The sequence below is a fragment of the Linepithema humile genome, chromosome 1, assembly GCF_040581485.1.
Source record: "Linepithema humile isolate Giens D197 chromosome 1, Lhum_UNIL_v1.0, whole genome shotgun sequence".
Lineage (NCBI taxonomy): Eukaryota > Metazoa > Arthropoda > Insecta > Hymenoptera > Formicidae > Linepithema > Linepithema humile.
Genome location: NC_090128.1, coordinates 19,395,668 through 19,414,083, shown reverse-complemented (window position 1 = coordinate 19,414,083; position 18,416 = coordinate 19,395,668). Strand labels below are relative to the sequence as shown.

At 44.8% G+C, this 18,416-nt stretch overlaps 1 protein-coding gene across 4 annotated transcripts in view; it reads right to left on the bottom strand.

Annotated features, from left to right (window-relative positions):
* LOC105675250 (LIM domain only protein 3-like) overlaps positions 1-18,416 on the bottom strand; it is a 112,572-nt gene that overhangs the window by 67,098 nt on the left and 27,058 nt on the right. The window contains exon 1 of one of the 4 annotated variants that reach the window (XM_067347385.1): positions 12,283-12,762. The exons of 2 other annotated variants lie outside the window; for them this stretch is intronic. The gene's annotated coding sequence lies outside the window, so the exon portion shown is untranslated. Of the gene's footprint in view, positions 1-12,282; positions 12,763-18,416 lie in introns of those variants that run through there. One more of the 4 variants, XM_067347383.1, reaches the window with a different exon arrangement.

Sequence of the window (18,416 nt, the reverse complement as noted above, 5' to 3'; positions counted from 1 at the left end):
GATATTACACACCGATTATTTATCTACCGACGTCGCCGCGAGGTGCGCCGTTCGACGGCTCGCGGGATCGATCGCGCTTATAAATCGAGCCCGAATCGTGCCGGCCGATTCGGGATCCATCAATCGCCCCCGCAATCGGAACCCCTCACCCCTTTCCCAGATGTTTAATAACCCCCAGCTGGCAGTTCGGTGCGATGCACGTGATAGCGGGATAAGCTCGGGGTGAGGCGCGGCACCGCGGCTCGGCTAAAGGGTGTCGGGAACGGCCAGGGAAGTAGGAGAACAGAAGGAGGAGAGGGGGGGGGGAGCGGGAAGAGTAAAAGGGTGGAAGGAAAGGGGGGGGGGCAGGGTTGAGTTGCATATGAGCGATTGCCACACACGGCGTGTAGCGCCGGCCGTGGCGGCGGCATTTACGTTAATTAAATTTCCCCAGGCCGTAGGACCGATCCTCTGGTTCTCCTCACTTTCACCATCCGTCCCTCATTCTCTCTCTCTCTCTCTCTCTCTCTCTCTCTCTCTCTCTCATCGACCATCAGCACCCGGTTTGCCTGTCCCCATCCTCCTTCCTTCTTCCCGCGCGACCGCTGGCCCCAGCATCAATCATTGCACGCTCAGGCTCACTAGCCGGACTCCCGGAGTCACGTCGGAGGATCGAGTCGCGGGAGACTGTTTGAAATTGCGAGAGAGCGAGCGCGCGTGCACACACACCTCCGGCGCTGTATCTCGTCTCCTTCTCACCCACCTTTAATCCGCGAGCCCGGGATAAGCGTCGTGTTGATCCGACCACCCTCCCCCCGATGCCTTTCGCAGGAGCGCCGGGCGTGCGTGCGGGCGAACGAGCGAGCGGCGTCTGTCTGTGACGTGTGTCGCTCAAAAGCTATGATTTCGCGCTAACTAGCGGCCGGTACCAATTAAAGGCCGCTGGGGTCGGCTTCCTTGTCGCGCGCTCTTAAATGCCGCGCGAGTGAGTCCAATTTCGACGAGAGAGAGTCACAGGGAGTCGGTTAATTGATCGGGCTGCAGGATCCTTTGGGAATGGGATCGGAAATAAACGGAAGTATGATTGAAGAGCTTATTTCGCGTGAAAACTTCAATCATTATTTTATCATTTACGAACGTATGCTCGCGCGATTGATCTGTTTTTTAAGAATAAAATTTCGCGGTTGCGGTCCACCCAGTCGTCTTCCCTCGCCGATTTTATATATAATCGACTTTGCGGAACAATTCTACAATCCCTTAAACCTAATTAAGGGGAATGAACCCTGGTCGTGGGGCAGGACTCGAGTTAACTTTGCCATAAACAAGAACAATATCTTCCTCCTTACGCCACGGGGAAACTTCGTTACGCTCTCAGAGATGGGCACGCGTCGGCGAGGTAAGGCGGTGTCTGTAGACAGTTGTAAGGAACGGAAATAAGATTGCCCTCGAGGTTCGCCAGCGGCTGGCCAATGTAATCGCTTGTAAAAATGTAATAAAGGATCAAAGAACGTCGGCGAGAAGAATATTGCGCGCTGAGACGGACGAACTAAATCAACTACAATATTTTCAAGCAATAGATCATTTGTTTCTACTTCTATTTTCTATTTCTCGACTCTGCGCAAATATTAAGCAAGTCATAATTGAATAAGCGACACAGTTCGATTATTCTTTTATCCGAGTATTCTTTCGGAATTAATTTGTATAGAAACCTTAAAAGATTCGTCTCACACAGATACTTGAAAATAATTAAAATCTAGAGCTGAAAATTTTTTTTAGTAAACATTGAACAAATAAAAGCTGGTTTCTTCAACATTTGCGACGCGTATTTAATTTGGTGAATTTAAGGCTACTTGTTTACGTATCGCTTGACGTTCAATTCTTGTCGTACAATATTCTCTCAGACGGTACTTATTCAACTGGACAAGGCAATCTCGCCGATCTTGTTCCGGCAGATATGCACATGCGGAAAGAATTCAGACGATACGCCGGCCAGAGGAAGACACATACGACAAGGTCTTCGGAGTTCTCAAAGCACGAGGTATCCGCGCTTTTTATAACCGAGAGCATTTTCCTGAGCTCGAGAGCGGAAAAGACGCGGCGGGCATGTACAAGGCAATGTACATCCTGTCGAGAAGCGAGACCGAACGCACCCCCGAGCGCGAGCCTGTGCTCGAAAGGGCACTTGTCCGTGACTGGAGTATTTCATATTTACCTATCAAAGGTAGACGCTTTGTGCAGTTTATATTAAATCACGGTACAGTTACGGGATGTCAATAAGACAGGGTCTCCACCCTTCGCGGCATTCTCTTGTAGTCCTCGCGTGTACAGGATGTCCCAGATATATCCAGCCGCCTTTTCGCCAGAGCCGATAGTATTGCAAACAATTGAAAATAAATTGTCATAATAAAATGCTAGTTTTCCTTTTCAAAATTATCTTTAAAAAAATGGAAAAATAGTTTTGTTTAAACAAAAGTGAATTTTATTTCTGTAGATTGTCAGGTTAAAAATTAATTAAAAAACTGTAAATAATAATGATCTTCTCGACATTTTCACAAATTGCAGATCTATTCTGAATTAATAAAAAAAAAATTTGTAGACAAAAAATTATTAGATGTGAAACACTCTATATATACATATATCTTTTTCCTCACATTCGATAAACAGATATTAATATTAAAATGAAGAAAAATTCCACACGAGGCACTGGACACATTGTGACGTGTAGCTTGGTATTTTTTAATATCTCGGTGAATAAATAAAGAAAAACGCACGTCGAATATTTGCACAAATGTTATACTACTACGATTGTTAAACAATCAAGCGATATAAACCCCCAATTTCATTAGACACATTCATTCAATAGAGTTCGTGTTTGTACGTACTCCTGCATCTTTTATCCCAATAATCGCTCATAAGGCCGTATCGATAGCGATAACGGTAACCATACCAGTGCGAGCAGTTATCATTTCCGGCTCCTATTTGCCTCTTCGTGTGCACTGGATGAATTCACATCCTAAATCGGAAATCCAGACTGCTAACAGATCGGGCTTCTCTATTTAAATTTTCATATTTTTTTAAATATAAGTAGTGCGTCGAAATTTTATGAACATGTCGGAAATGTCGAAATATATTGATGTTGTATGGATACCAAAAAAATAAAAAAGAGATTGACAAGTAAACGGAGAAACGATAAGTGATTTATGCCAGTGATACATTTAATACCCTGTTTATCAGCCGTTATTCGATTCCTCGGTTTATCGGAAGAGTACCCTCTTCACCATTTCATTCCCCTTTGTCTCCCTCGCTTACGCTTTCGACTGACTCTCTTTCTATCCGGCTTTCACTCGCCCGCACGCTCCCTCTCTTGCGCTCTCTTAGCGTGCGCACAATCCACGAGAAAATATAACGGAAATCAACCCGAGCGAAGTCGCTCGGAATTAATGAATGAAATCAAATCAGTCCCGTTTGTTGATTCGTCATTGACGGGTGGGGGTAAATCGCGAGAACAGTCGGCGGACGAGGGGCGAGGGAGGCGAGAGGGGTCCGTTGCAAATTCCGATCGATATGATGCACACACACCACACACACGTATCCACACACACACCCGGATCCCGACTGCGTTATTACCGTCGAGTGCCATTAAGACTTCCAATTAGTCCGACGTTCTCTGGGCGCGTGCGTACGTTCGTGTATGCGTGCACGGATGCGTGGGTGCGTGCGTGCTCTTCGTCCGTAAAAAAAAACCGCGGGCTAAAATCCGGACGTGGATGAACGCGGTTTCACCCGGAGACTCCCAAGCGAGTATGGAAAAAAAAAAAAATAAAAAATAAAAATAAACGATCCGCGCGGTCGATAATATGACCGCTGTAACGTTACGCGCCTCGCGTGATTACAATCACCAGTATGCTTCCGCAACGAGCATACTCTCTGCCCGCCGATATCAGTCACCACTTTTGACTCAATAACACTTACGTATAGGCTCCGGATGTGCTATTTCATCCATACTGTGCGCCGCTCGATTCTGCATCAATTCGGGCATTCCATATCGCGCGTCCGGTGACGTTGTCTATTTTTACTTACGAGCGACGACTCCTCTTTGCTTTTCCTTTCGACTGTTTTCATAATGATGATTTTCTTGATTCACTAGCGACGCCGTAAATCCGTTTGCCGCAGATAATTTCTTATGATTTTTCCTCGGCGCGATTAGATTAGCTCAGGCGCGCACTCTGATCGTGTCATGACGAAAAAACGCATCGATAACGCTTTCCGCTCCCGCAGGAATCTATCTATGTAGCTTATCTCATTTATTACGTCCTTGTTTCGTTGTCGTTCGACGGTTATTTCACAACCCTCAGATAGGGACGGTTAACGTCTTTGTTTTCACCGCAACATTCTCCGACCGCAGCGGAAACCCTCCTATCGTTTACGAACCGCTTCGGTTCGCGAAACGAAATGAGACAGCATAAGAGTAGTGGCGAGATAAGGAACATCGAGATCTCACCAATTGTCTTCTCTTCCTCCTTCCTCTGTATATGCATTGGGTTGTACGTTGAAATCTTTCAATAAACGAATTACATCACGCTAATTTGCCATTTAATATGTTTCTGGCATGCTCATTAATGTAATATTGATGTTTGATAATTACATATCAAATATAATGCGTAAAATAATAAACTTATTCGTCAAGAATTAATTTTCGCTAGTTTCATGGTGAAAATATTATTTCAATCCCACTGCGCTCTGTTCGAGCCTTGATTCAGCTTTATTGTTTGCTCGCGATGCACTTTAAAAAGTCTGCCAGATGTAACTGAATAAATCAGAAAAAAAATTCTCTCTTTGATAAGTATATCAGGTGGAAAATTTGTTGATAAATCTATAAACTGTAAAAATAGAGAGAAAGTGAAGAGCAGACCGGTGACGAGAGGAGAAAAAGAGAACTTGGGGTCGTTCTGTCCAAGAAAGGAGATTGGCTCGGAAGAGAGAATACCTAGTTGTTAGTGAGCGCGAAGCGGTCGGGGGCTACCAGATAAGGCGTGGGCATAAACGTCCGCAGATAAGGGCAGTTTGCACCCCCGTTGTGGACAGTTAGCCTTAAATGAGTTGGGGGGTTGAGATGTGTAAAGGCCTTTGTTGCGTCGCTCTCGTCTTCCCGGGCTTTCGAAATCAGTTTTGACGCTGGCGATTCTATTCCATCGAACGTCGGAAGTTTCAGCGATAAGGATCGAAAATTCGCCGCGACAAATTACTTTCACTTCAGATTAAAGATGTTTTCATCATATTTTGACGATCGCGGTACTTTTGTGAAAAAATTTTAATCCTCGCCAAAATGTCAACCTGATTGTTTCTTTTTTTTTTTCCTTTTGCGGTCATTCGAAATCTTTCAACCGGTTGAGAATTAACCTCGACGAGCTGACGTCTCGCTCGAATCTCTCTTAACGGTTGAGCAAGGCTGGAGACGCGAATTTGCTTGAATAGGAAGTGAACGGAAAAAGTGCGCTGCGCGCACAAATCCGACGACCCGGCGATCCTTCACAAATGTCGCCCGTGCAAAAGTCCTGTCTCGCCATTCTAAATTCCGCTTATCTAACGGCGCTTCGACAGTAATGTGCCGGCGTATTATGTAGAACCGAGTGCCGCGCCATCCCTTTTGCCGTAGAAGGCCACCGAGCGGCGTTTAGCGTCAGATAGCGGAAACGTATGAGGGACGGGGTGAATCCACCCTTATCTTAAGGGTAGCTACTCAATAGCTAGCCGCGTCGAAATTCCTCTCGTTCTCTCGCGCTTCTCGCATCCCCGCTATCTCCGCTCGCCGCACGCACCCTTTGCCCCGCGACTCGATATTTCTCGCGCGTTTAAATTATTTTGTCGTTTTCTCTCCCGGCAAGCCCGCCGCGCGACCATCACGCGGAATTACGTGGGATACATTTACGCGTGTTGGGCTTGATAATGTTTGGGCATTGAATGAAGATTGAAAATGCTATCGCAGAGATTTGGAGAAGAATATATGTCTGACTTGTTGTGTCTGTCGCTACTGAGTTTGTGATCACTGAATTCCTTCTTTGTTATATTAATCGTTTGAATTTAACTGCTTTTATATATTTTTTTATATTCTGGAACCTAAATCTTTTTCTCTTCCTTCCTTGCATTTTATCAAACTGAAAAGAGTCTGAAACTGTAGTCAAAATATTTCTTTATCCGTCCCGACATTCGCGCTTCCGGTTCTTTTCTCTATCAATTTGCGGAAATAGAAATATGAAGATACGCAAGCTTGAATAGCGTGTACGTAATTTAGGTTATCAGTTTTTGAAAAACATTAAAAAGATTATAGATATTATCCTCAATACGACTTTATAATTAAATAACTCAATAATTGTACATTGTTGTGCTCCCTTGAAAAGTTTCACGAAAGTCTGCCATGATTAATAAGAAAAACACACGAGTTATTTGGAAGTAGTTCGCAGTTGCAGGGTGTACGCGCATAATTTAATGCTCGCGGCAGTGGAGCCGTGAGGTGAGCTCTATGGGACGCTTAGGGTTACTTATACTTCGGTAGGGGTATGTGGGTAATGTGCAGGAGTGCCTCCGGGTAGGTGCTTGCGGTAAATCTAATAACGTTGTAATGCCGTTACCCCCCTCAAAGTTGGCCCGTAAGTTTCCGCCGAGCCTGTTGGCTCCGACTGCCGTGCCGAGAATTCCTAACGCGTGTACCGTTTTAGCTGCCAACGCTAGGCGTGTACGCTAGGCAGGATCTACAGACTGCGGGGGAAAAAAAGAAGGGAAGAAGAGCTCGAGAATAAGAAACGCACGGCTGAGCTTGTACACGCTGACGCGGCTCGTACACGTCGTGACGAAACTCGGTATTTTCAGAGAGCGGACCTGTGACTTTTACGTTGTAATAGTCTGTGGAATTATTTTACTTTATTAATATTAATATCATTTGTTTATTTTACTTTATATTCTAGTATATTTGAGTAAACTTATCAGAGATGCCGATGTCATCGTCGTGCAGCATTGAACCGCGTATGATTTGTCGATTAAAGTCTTACGACGACAGGCAACAGGTAGCTGCTAATACCAATTTAGAAGGCTCTCGATAAAAACGTGCGCAGGTTTTGGGCGAATACGTAGTATTCTCAACACCCTTTTTCCCTTCCGAAATTCAGCCGACTCACTTATCCTCCCTTTCGCCGCCTACGCTCCCACCTTTCGTTGTCAGACACCCTGTCTGTAGATATATGTCACGAGCGAAGGTAAGCGCTCGCAGTCACCCGGGGGTGTTCTGCAAACCATGCTCGCGAAAAGTTCAACACAACTTCATAACATCGGTGTTTCGAGGGCGAATTAGGGGGGTGAGAAAGGACTCGAAGCGCTCGGGATGGCTCGGCGGGGGGGGGGGGGGGGCGGGTCGGTGGTAAATTTGTTCTAGCGTGAGCTTACATGGGTTACGTTAAGTACATAGGCGTCTGGGACTGGTTAGCTGTATCTACTGAAGCGGAGAAATACGCTCGGCGCACGAAACTTGGAGCGGCCTGTAGCGCGACGAAGAACTCACGCGAATTCGCCAAGTTTCGTCGCGCCACGCAGTGCCATCGAATTGTGCAAACGAAAGTGCCGTAACGAAACGCCGACTTCGTTGATGTACGCTGCACGATATCGCCCTTTAGATTTTTTTGCAAGAAAAAAAAGGAAGAAAGAAAATTGTTCGCAGCGATGCGTGATTATTATTCGTGACGTGTAATTAGATATACACACGTGTAATATGAAATCGACTGTTTGATCTACTCAGCCGCCCTCCGAATCGTTCTCTCCTTCCTGCGTTTTATCGCCGCGAGCCCTTTCTCTTTTTACACCTTTCGGTCACACCGACGCGTACACGATCACTCACACGTGTGCGGAAGCAACTCGCGGAGATAAAAATCAGTAATTAGCCCGGACCATTATGGCGGCTGTGTGAAAAATTAGCGAGTCGTGGGGTAACCGCCCCTCTGGGCATAATCCTGCATCGGTAACGGCGCGCGTACCAACGTGCATCCAACCTGTCTCTGATTTATACGGGTTTGCTATTAATTATACCCACCCGCTAGTGCACACCTTCCCCCTTTTCCTCCGCATCGTCTCCTCGTCTCTGTCTTTTTCTCCCGCCACGTCTCTCCGCTCGCTCCGTCTCCTTTTTTTAATCTTTATGCACGCCTTGGCGTTTTTATGAATGATCATTCACGTAACTGACAAAGAAAGGAAATGTAAAAAAATTTTCTATAATTAAAAAGTTGTCTTGAATAAACTCCGTAAAATTTTTACTTCAATTAAGAGAACACACAATGCTTAAATGTTAGAAATTGAGAAAAAGGAAATATATGAATTTCCGTATGAAAAAGACGAACGATGCAATCCATATGAATAAAAATTAAAGTAAAGTTTATATTAAACGCAAAATGCTAAGAAGAACGAATCCGTGAAATATCCATTAAAATATTTCATGAGACCTTTTTGCGAAATAAATCGCATCAAGTTCCAAATACCGATTTTGCAATAAGCGCGCTTTCTCCGGATCAACTTTCAACTGTTGTGCCAAATGTTTTTATTTTGTTTTACACGCGCCAAAGAATTCGAGCCATCGCGTCGAGCCGAAAATTCCGTCCCGGATTTTGCGCCGGTCGTTGTTTCGACTGCCGCTGGTCGGACTCGACGGGCTGCGGCGCAATTAAATTAAATGCTTCGGATTAATTGTTCGAAAGCAGTTAAATTAGTTGCGTTTGTTTCGCCCGATTTTTGCGCAATCTCGCTGCGGAATGCGTGAGATGCACGCATCGGGGGAATTTCGTTACCCGCGGCCCTTCGCGCGTTATATAGCTGGGTGCCCTGCGAAATCACCGCGATACAAACGTATCAACGCGGAACGATGGCGTGCCCCGAAAAATTCATTTGCAAAAGCCGCATTCGACGCGCCTCCGTCACGCTGAGCGTGAACCAGAGTGCGCCGCGCGTTCGACGCGGGCGCACGCATTTTGCCAGTGCGCGATTAAAAGCTTAAATAGAATCGACCCAATTATTAATTTAATATACAGTAGGTAATGTAAATTTCATAATAATAACAACGAGATTAATATATGATTTTGCATTTTTAAACACCACCGCCCAGAATCAAACCACTAAATACAAAATTTATAAATGAATTTATATAAATCTACATTTACCTCTATTTTCAATTATATTTCAAATATACGATATTATGTTCAAAATGTGTGTCTTACGCGATGTACCATGGATTTTCATAGCATTTCATATCTCGCATACTGCCGAAAAGTCTCCGAATCAAAAAGAAATAATGAAAGAAAAAAAACCGATGTAACAACATTCTCGTATTATCACCCCTGCGATACGGCGGTTCGTAATCTTCCTTCGATGCCGCGGCGAAGATCCCCCTGTTAGCACGCATACCAGCTGAAGACCATCCCAATGGTCCGTCTCGATGATATTCAGGCGGCCAATCCCCGTCGAGAATCGTGCTCGGTATATAGTAGCCCAGAGAGCCGCATCCTAGAGTGCAGCTGCAGCGCCGGCGCGGACTCTTGAGCCGCATTGCTCGGATTCTGGCGAGATGCGTCCAGGAGCGGAGAGGCTGACGAGCTCGCAAGTAACGCGCCGGTAGACATGGTCAGACTGGCATCCGGCCGCAAGCTCTCGACCTCATCGCAACCATACGCTGGCCCCCGAGTCCACCCAGCTTTCGAGCTGGCTCACCCACCCACTCCTGATAGAGAGACGATCCCACGCTCGCCCTGCCGGCGCGCCCACCCCTCGGTGCCTGCAGCAGCGTTGCGAGCAACGTCGATACATTCGGGACACGACGGATCGAGGAGAGATATGCATCATTTGGTTACCCGACTGGCCGACTAGCGCGTCTCCGATCCGTCGGCGTGCATGCGATGCATCCTCGATCGGATTGGCCCAGGCGATCGGTATGCGAAAGGGTCCTCCAGTCAAGATTTTCAGCATAACTCTGCGAGCATGCCGATTCGGATCCACGAGTCTGCGTTCCGATATGTCCGCGTGTCGGGCGGATGCCCAATGCACTCGTGTGCTTTGTTACCGGAGAACGTTACGTCGCTTGGTAACCGTAATAGTAGCGGAAGAGTAATGGGGCGTTAATACGAATACCCTGCACTCATATCGTGTGTCGCGTGTGTCGGCCTTTAAAACGCGTTCAACGCGTTTAAACGCTCGGTTTATACCGACACCGTGTTACGTATCTCGAGAATTTTAAGAATGATACAACATTCTGAAGATTAATTTACGTAGCAACTGACGAATCTATATCGATGTAATGTTTATCTATCGTTCTTTTCTTTAATGCACTTCAGTGCGATTTATGATGTGTTGTACAAGTTCTCTTGGACGCTGTTTTACTTCGTCAGATCTTTTCAAGAACATCCCGAGACGTATCTTTCGTCCGTCTATTTCACGTCCTCGGCGTCCCGCCGATCTTCCGAAAAGGCAACGATCTTTTTTTTTTCTCGTAAGAATCCGACAAAATACGCGGACACGCGATACATACGCGAGCCGTGAGTCGTTCGTCCGGTAGCGCGCATTCCCGACACCGAAATTGCATACCTCCGTGTACGCGCACATACGGGTTGGAAACAAACGAATAGGGTTGTTCGGACGCCGTAAAGGGTCCGGTGGGACGAGGTGAGGCGAGGAAACGCGCGGCGCGGGCGGGAGAGGGCCGCGCGGGGTTTGAAGGGAGCGAAACGGCGGTGGATGGTGGTGCCGGTGACTCGGTCGCACGAGAAAGCGTGGGGTTTGGGAAACGTAATCGCTCCGGCCCCGCGCGCCTCAACAAACTGCCCCCACACGCGTTTCGTCTCTCCCTCGTCCACCCTCCACCCCCTACGCTACTGCTATTTATTGCTCGCACTCGGCCGGTTCACAACATAAATATGTTACACCTATGGTCGCACCTATTGCACAGAGTCCGCGAATTCCTCCGCTGTCGAGCGAAGAAAGAATGTTCACGATCGACAAACGAATTGGCGCTTTTGCGCAAATTGGCTCGTTTGTCGCATTAGATGCTGTGTTCGCGTAAATCTTTAAATATTGATTTCCGAAAGAGTACAAGAAAAGACTAATTATAAAATTGAAACTATTATGTAATTTTTTTTTTTCACAAGTCATTAACCCTTTTGTTATTATATTTCAATATAACACGTGCATATAATTGTGAAAGTTGTTGCAATATATTATTATTTTATTCATCAGAACTCTATTTCTCTCAAAGATGTAAGATATTTCAGATACAGGTTTTTCTAAAGATTTTGCTTCATCATTTCAAATACTAATATACTTTTATCTTGTTTTATATACAAGTTTCCATCAACTTTTTTTACATACTTTTGTTACTCCCTCAAGAAGTGCCTCTCTCAGCATGTACGAACAGAGGGTGCCTGTTTGAAGGGCGGTAGCATCGAGGGTTAAGTTTCAAAGATAAAAGAAAGACCAACTGTTGAATATCGGCTCTCTTCCAGTCGACGCCAAGTGCTATTATACGTCAAAGTTTCTTATGCGTCATCATATTATACTCTATAATCTTTTTTTTACATACCACATCTTACAATGTGCCACAAAAAATTAATTTTTACTAAAATATTATAGCATTGTTTCTGGCTAATCTTTTTCACATTCTTTTAACAAATTATCCAGAATATACAAATGTTAATTATTCATTATTGTCGTTTCTAATAACTTTTTTCTCTAATACATCAGTTAATGCAATAAATAAATAATATGAAAAATACACAAGTTCATTGAAATTTTCACATAATTATCATAAAAATTTCGGAAAAATATTGATGAACAAAATATAGAAAGATGTGAGATATAATATATCCACTTGGTTGCCGAAAAGTTAATTAAAGATTCCTCTACATTTCTAATTTTTTTTTATCATTCATAATGTTTTCATTGTAGAGTAAAATATATTAAATTTTATGCAAACGCAGATTTGTTTTATCGGCTATTCGTACGCTTATTACAGATATTTTATTTCACAAAGGTACAAATGTGCGAATATCAATTATTACTGTTTGCCCATTATAATAGAAATGTATAAATATTAATTATTACTGTTTGACATTATAATGGAAATTATGATCAATATGCCTTCGATTAGACACTGTGATATGGAAATTAAAAGATACTCTTTTATACAGACAACTATGTAAAAAGACATTTTTTTTAGAAAAATCTTTCAGGAATAAATTATTTGTCTAATTCTAAAAATAATTGAGCTAACAGTTCACTAACCTCGTCCGTAATTCGTTGAAATTTTCGTCTTTGCCGAGAACTCTTGATCTTCAGAAAAGAATGGAAAGACGCCGATTTCAGCAGGTTTCTCGAGAGAAGCACGGCTAAATATTTCACGTCACAATAGTATAATACGAAACAACGCAATCGATCGTTTGCGTGAAACGCGTTGAAGAGGAGGGGTTGGAGGAAAATGGAGATAGATAAGGGTCGAAAAAGGAGGGCTAAAGAGCAAGGGTAGCGATAGAGGGGGGGTCGTAAGGAATGAGTTACAGAAAGAAGTTATTCAAGGAACTCGCGTGGAAAGGGCAACTCTCCTTGACAAAGCAAGACGTTCTCAGAAGCAGGACGTTCCCGGCGGCGAAAATACCGCCGCTTCGATCTCTCGCGAGCTTTCTCGCAAGTGCCCGCTCTCGCGCGCGCACCGGGCTCTCGCAGCTCCGCGAATGCACGTGCAACTCGGACGCGTGCCACGTGGTGTTTGGTCGGAGTGGCTCGGCCACAAAAGCCGGAGCCGGAGCGGCAAGCTTGCAAGCTCCCGGCGCTTTCATTGGACGATGGGTGGAAACTGCGCATGATTGCGGGTGTGGCCCGAGCTTGAGGGGCGGAATAAGCTCGGGTCGGCGATAGGACACCCCGAAAGAGGGCACGTCTCTGTGGGTGGGCCCCGGGTGCCCCGGTCACCACCCCGCCACCCCCCTTGGAGCTCGGAGCTTTTTCTTTAATCTCGTAACGAGCGCGAGAACTGCTCTCCCGTCCGAGCCTCGAACTTGCGAACTGGCTTCTTCCGCGCGAACGGGCGTGCTCTTTCGAGGCGATGGAATGGCGGCACTCGAGTCTTCATCACCGCGGAGGAAATCATGCGGCGAACGCGGATTAATCTTCGAGTAGTAACGCCAGTGTCAAGTCAGACACCAGCCTCGGTATACTTGTGAGACGTTTCGATAAAAGCGACCTTAGGGTGAATAACATTTTTGCGACGAGGCGAAAAGCAGGTTATATGCTGAAAAGTGAAAGTGTTCGTATGGTTGTATAATAATAAAGGCTATATTTAATAACATTCTTCAAGCTGAAAACGTAAGAATGCAAATACATTTTTGTAAATACTACAACCAGAATTTTAAGAGTCTAAAATTCTATGGAACATTTTTAGCTAATTTGTTCGAAGGAAATTAAAGATAATTTATTTCGTAAAAAAACATACAATTGTAAATCTTGTAAAATTGATAGCAGTTGTTTGATTAGTAAAGTGAGAGAGGATAAAAATCTCAGCGAAACGTGATATATAAAATTAGCGGAAAAAAATATTTTTTCAAAAACTTAATCTAGAGCTTCTGTTTATTTGTCCACACTGTTTCAATTCACGAAGTTACTACCACGAAATACAGAAAACGTTTTTCTTTGTAACGTCGGGAAATAACTATATTAGCCTATCAAAAGTACAAATATTGACCGCAATGACGGTACAAAATAGTTTTCTTTTTTTAGCAACAGGTGGAAGGCACTCCGAAGCGTATATCGCTCCGAAAAAAAATAGAGAAGAGACAACCGAAAGAATGAGGGGGAAGGAGGGGGAGAAAGTGCGAACGATCAATTTATCGAAGCGAAATACTCGTCGGCGTGTTCGAACGAGCTCGGATACTTGCGCGATGTTCGGTCGGACGTTAACAAATGCGGACGGTTCGTGGATATTTGACGAGGCCGCGAATTCGCGATAAAGCGCAGATCTAATCACAACTAGCCGATAAATAAATCGGACCGGTTAAACAGCCGGTCGAGTCAGCCAGACATTGAAGTTTGGTGCGAGAGACAGGGGTGATCTCTATACCGTATTTACACGGTATGCCTACGGATTGGCGTACTCACCGTTTTACCCATTCACTCTCAACGGGATGGTATTTGCGTTGGCACTGCCTGACGCGATGTATTATCGATTATAGTTCGAATTTTTGACCCCCGTCGGTTCAAAGACGTTTGAGTTGGAAAAATCTGGTTGGTTTAGAATTTTACTACGTCGATAATTAATTCTTTATAGCAGCCCATCTCGAGGCTGTTAATTATACGTGACGATATAATATATAATTTATATGCATTTGCGCTCACAAGAACGTTTAGATTAGATATTGTTATATTCGAGCTCGCAATCGCGGTCATAAAATAATAAAACATATTTATTTTAAAGGAAAGACACAAGAAATATATGTAATGGTCTTCTTCAAATTTAGAACGTCATTCGTCAATGTTGGAGCGGTGTCTTATGCAAAATTAGAAGCTCCTTTCGGTACGCTTTCTACTAGACGCCCGGATATGAATGTTTAACGGTCCGTCGTCTCGGCGGCCGTCCAATTATATGACGTCAATTATTGATTAATTGCAATTATGACACGAACGGTTTCGAGAGGACCCGATACAGATATAACGATCGCCATTTCATAAATTCGCAATGACGCGAGAGAGCAAGCGAGCGCGGCTTCGCTCCGCGCCGGCCTCTGAGTGACGTGTCATTTATCGCATAACGCGAACGTTTATGCGCATTCGTGTCGCATAATTGCAATTAGAGCGGAATTCATTTACATCGACCGACATTCGATTTGTTCCGAGAGAAAGCCCGGGATTTACACGCGCCCTCGACGCGGCGCGGCGCGGTGGACGCGCGCGAGCGTTCGTGTTAGTCGTGTCGGGATTTATTTCCGCGCACGTCAATGCCGCTGCGACAGTTCCGCGATGTAAATAGGATTGGATTAGCCGTTACCGTCCGTTCTCGCGAGCCAAAGGGAAGAGGAGGAAGAGAGAAAGAGGAACGATCCCTGTTATGCGATAAACTACCGAAAGCCGCGACGAGAAACGTCTGTCAAAAGACATAGCTCAATTTCGCGCGACGTTCCGCAAGCAAAGAATGCAAAACAAGTCGTTTTACACCGAAGATTATCCATGGCCAAATATTAATGAATGAATAGCATTTTGCGACAAAAAGATTTCAGTCGAATATCTAAAATTGTATTCAAGTGAACTCGACTTGAAATCAATCGAAGAATATGATCTTATTTCATCTTATCTCGTTTATATACTTTTTCAAATAAAATTTCAAAGTTTCTCATTTCTGTTAACAGCAACTATATAAATCCTAAATATTTAAAAAAATATGTGGTCAAAAAGACATTCGGTAGTTTTGGGATACTTTATACATATCGAAGCAAAATGATTGATGACGAGTACAAAGGAAGAATTTGAGTTTACAGTGCGGGATAAAATACCGCACCGGTTTTCCAATTGTTTCAGTCTCCGATTGCGACTATAACCCGATGGCCGGCAGTGCGGTTCGAAATTTTATACCAATTTTTCGCAAGCCGCGCCATTCTACTGGCGCGTCGGGATTAAAAGATAATACCGGCGATCCAATTTAATCGCACGATTGACGGGTAAACAGACACCGCGGCGCCGTTCTCTCATCCTCCGCCCTCACTCACCGCCGTTCCTCCACCCTTTTAGGACAAATCGTCCGTGGTGCGATACCCCCGAACCCGGTAGAAAATATAATTCAGAGATATTTATAGCTGGATTACCGCTGGAATTGGGTATCTAATATACATGACCGAACCACCGAGTCGCTCGAATTTTAATTGTCCTACCGAAAAGTCAGTTTTACAAAGATAACGTTTCAAGAGTGTCAACGAGCGAGCGCAAATTCCCGAACACGATGAGCGTTCCCGACGACGACGCATTTGATTCTCTCACGAATGGGTGTCAAATGTAATTTTATATAGCGAGCCCGCAATCGGAATCGAGGGCACTGGACAAGAGTTTCTCGGCGGCTTTGGGGAAGGATTAGCCGCAATTGATAGCCACGAGAATGAAGGGACGTCCCTGAATTTGTCGTGCAGTTAGCCGCTCAAAGAGCGAGCATCAGTGAATCCGATTGCACGCATTCTTGCGCGGTTTTAAATCAACATTTTTCAGCAAATTATACGATTCCGAGCAACTACAATTATTTACTTTAGAGTGGTCAATAAATAATCATTTTGCGAAGAAATTTGCGAAGAATTTTTTTAAATTGATCTTGCAATGATTAAGATCGCACTTTAGCCTTTGTAAAATAAATGCGGACGAATCGGATAAATGTTACAAAATAATTAAAAATCCGCTCGCCAATTCGATTCATCTCCTATTTAATTGTCTTGTCAATCATTGATAAAATAATCGAAGAAATATTTGTATTTTTCGATATCAAGCCTCTCCACGTGTCTTTAATTACTTTAATCAAGTCCTCTAACTAAAAGTTCGACTTCCCGAAGCGGCCGTGACACCGCGACCGGTCCGCGACCGGCAGGAAAGCCGAAGCGACGTGGAATCGCAGAACGTGCCGAATGCGAAATTAATTGAAGCCAGCCGGCGCGGCGTGCGGCCTCACCGCGGCGGACGCGCAGGGTAATTTTGATCCGGATCCGGGAGTTAGTGCCGGGACAGTGTTCGGTGTCCAGTGTCCGCCGCGCCGGACGGACAGCGCGGTGCGGCGCGGTTAGTGCCAGGCCAGATGTCGCCATGGGCGTGACGTCACCGGTTAACTACCCTCTCGTGGACGGACACCACCACATCGGTGCGCGCCTTCGTCCGCTCTCCGTCCGACGGACACGATATGCGGGGATGATTCTGATTAATTACCGATAGTTACACAAGCTGACGCCGCTCTCCGTTGACAACCCTCCACGGTATATCGCCGAAACGCGCGCGTGTGTTAGCAAACACCCCTCGCCGGCTATCGAAGGTCGCGCGAGAGCTCGCGCTTTTTAAACCGACATTCGGATACTCCGTCGCAGTTTCACCGTTTTCGCTTCGTGGTATATTTCGGATATTTTTTTTCAATAACTGATTTCATACGCGAACAGCCCGATAGAAATATCTATGAATACACACACGCACGATGAGCCAATCTATCTTTATTATATGCTATTACGGGTAATGTATTAAGCTTCTTTGGCCGAAATGGTCGCAAACCAGATATCGCATCTATCCGCGCAAAATTGCTATAATATATCACTTCACGATATTCCGATTCTATACCGCGCCGTACATATGTATACAATAACGCGGCGATTTATTAGAAACGTCACATATCGGATGGATCAAACAATCCGTTTACATCTGATGTAGATTTTTCGATGCGTGTCGCGCGCGTATCGCTGAAACGTTCATTTATCGATTCGCCGAGGCTTAATTCATTTCGAGGGTCGCGGGGGCGAGGGGGAAGGATTGTTATTCGAGAAGGGATAAAACGGTGCGAGCAACAGTGCCCCTCTCGCCCTACACCCTTTCCACCCCCTCCTCAACTCCCTTTCTGCCGTCCACTCACCCCCCGCCCGCGCTCGCTTTCCGCCTCTTGCAACCAGCCCCGTGCGAGGCGCATCGGGCCGCAGTCGAACGATCGGACCGCCAATATTTGGCAATTACGAAATATGAGTTTACATTTAATAATTGCGGTAAACACCGGCGGACGCGTCGAGTGGCCACAGGGGGTGAGTACGACGAGATACGGTCGCGGCCGCGCGCGCCCGCTTGGGGTAAATTCCGATTTACCTCCCCTCCTTCCCATCTCTTTCTCCCGTACGCTTCGGATAATATACATTATTATTATAGTCGATGCACCTTACTGACGCGAACCCTCCGTTCTCCCTTCTCTATTCTTCTGTATTTTTATCACACCCACAGTGTTAAATCTAATTTTTTTTCCCCCATTTTAGAGTATTTCATTCTGTACGAAGAAAAAGTGAAAAATTTACATCAATTCACGTCCAGTAAGCTGCACGGCGCATGTCGTCTATGTAATTTATTTTAAATATTTTTTTACGTACAGGGGAAGGTAAATAATCCATTACGTGTTATTGTTAATCAACATCACTGGTCGACAAAAATATTTTAGCTGTATGCGAAAAACAATGTATATTAATTTTTTAGCTATTAAAAGATTTAGTGTATGTTTCCTTCATTCAACTTCCAAGCTTTCTTTTTCACAAGTTTCGAAATTCGTTAAAAACTATTAATAGTGCGATGTCAAACGTTGCATCAAGCTATACGCAAAATTAACTTTGTTGTGCGCGATGCAAAATCCGCGTCTACGGGCTTATTGTCGCAATCCCGAA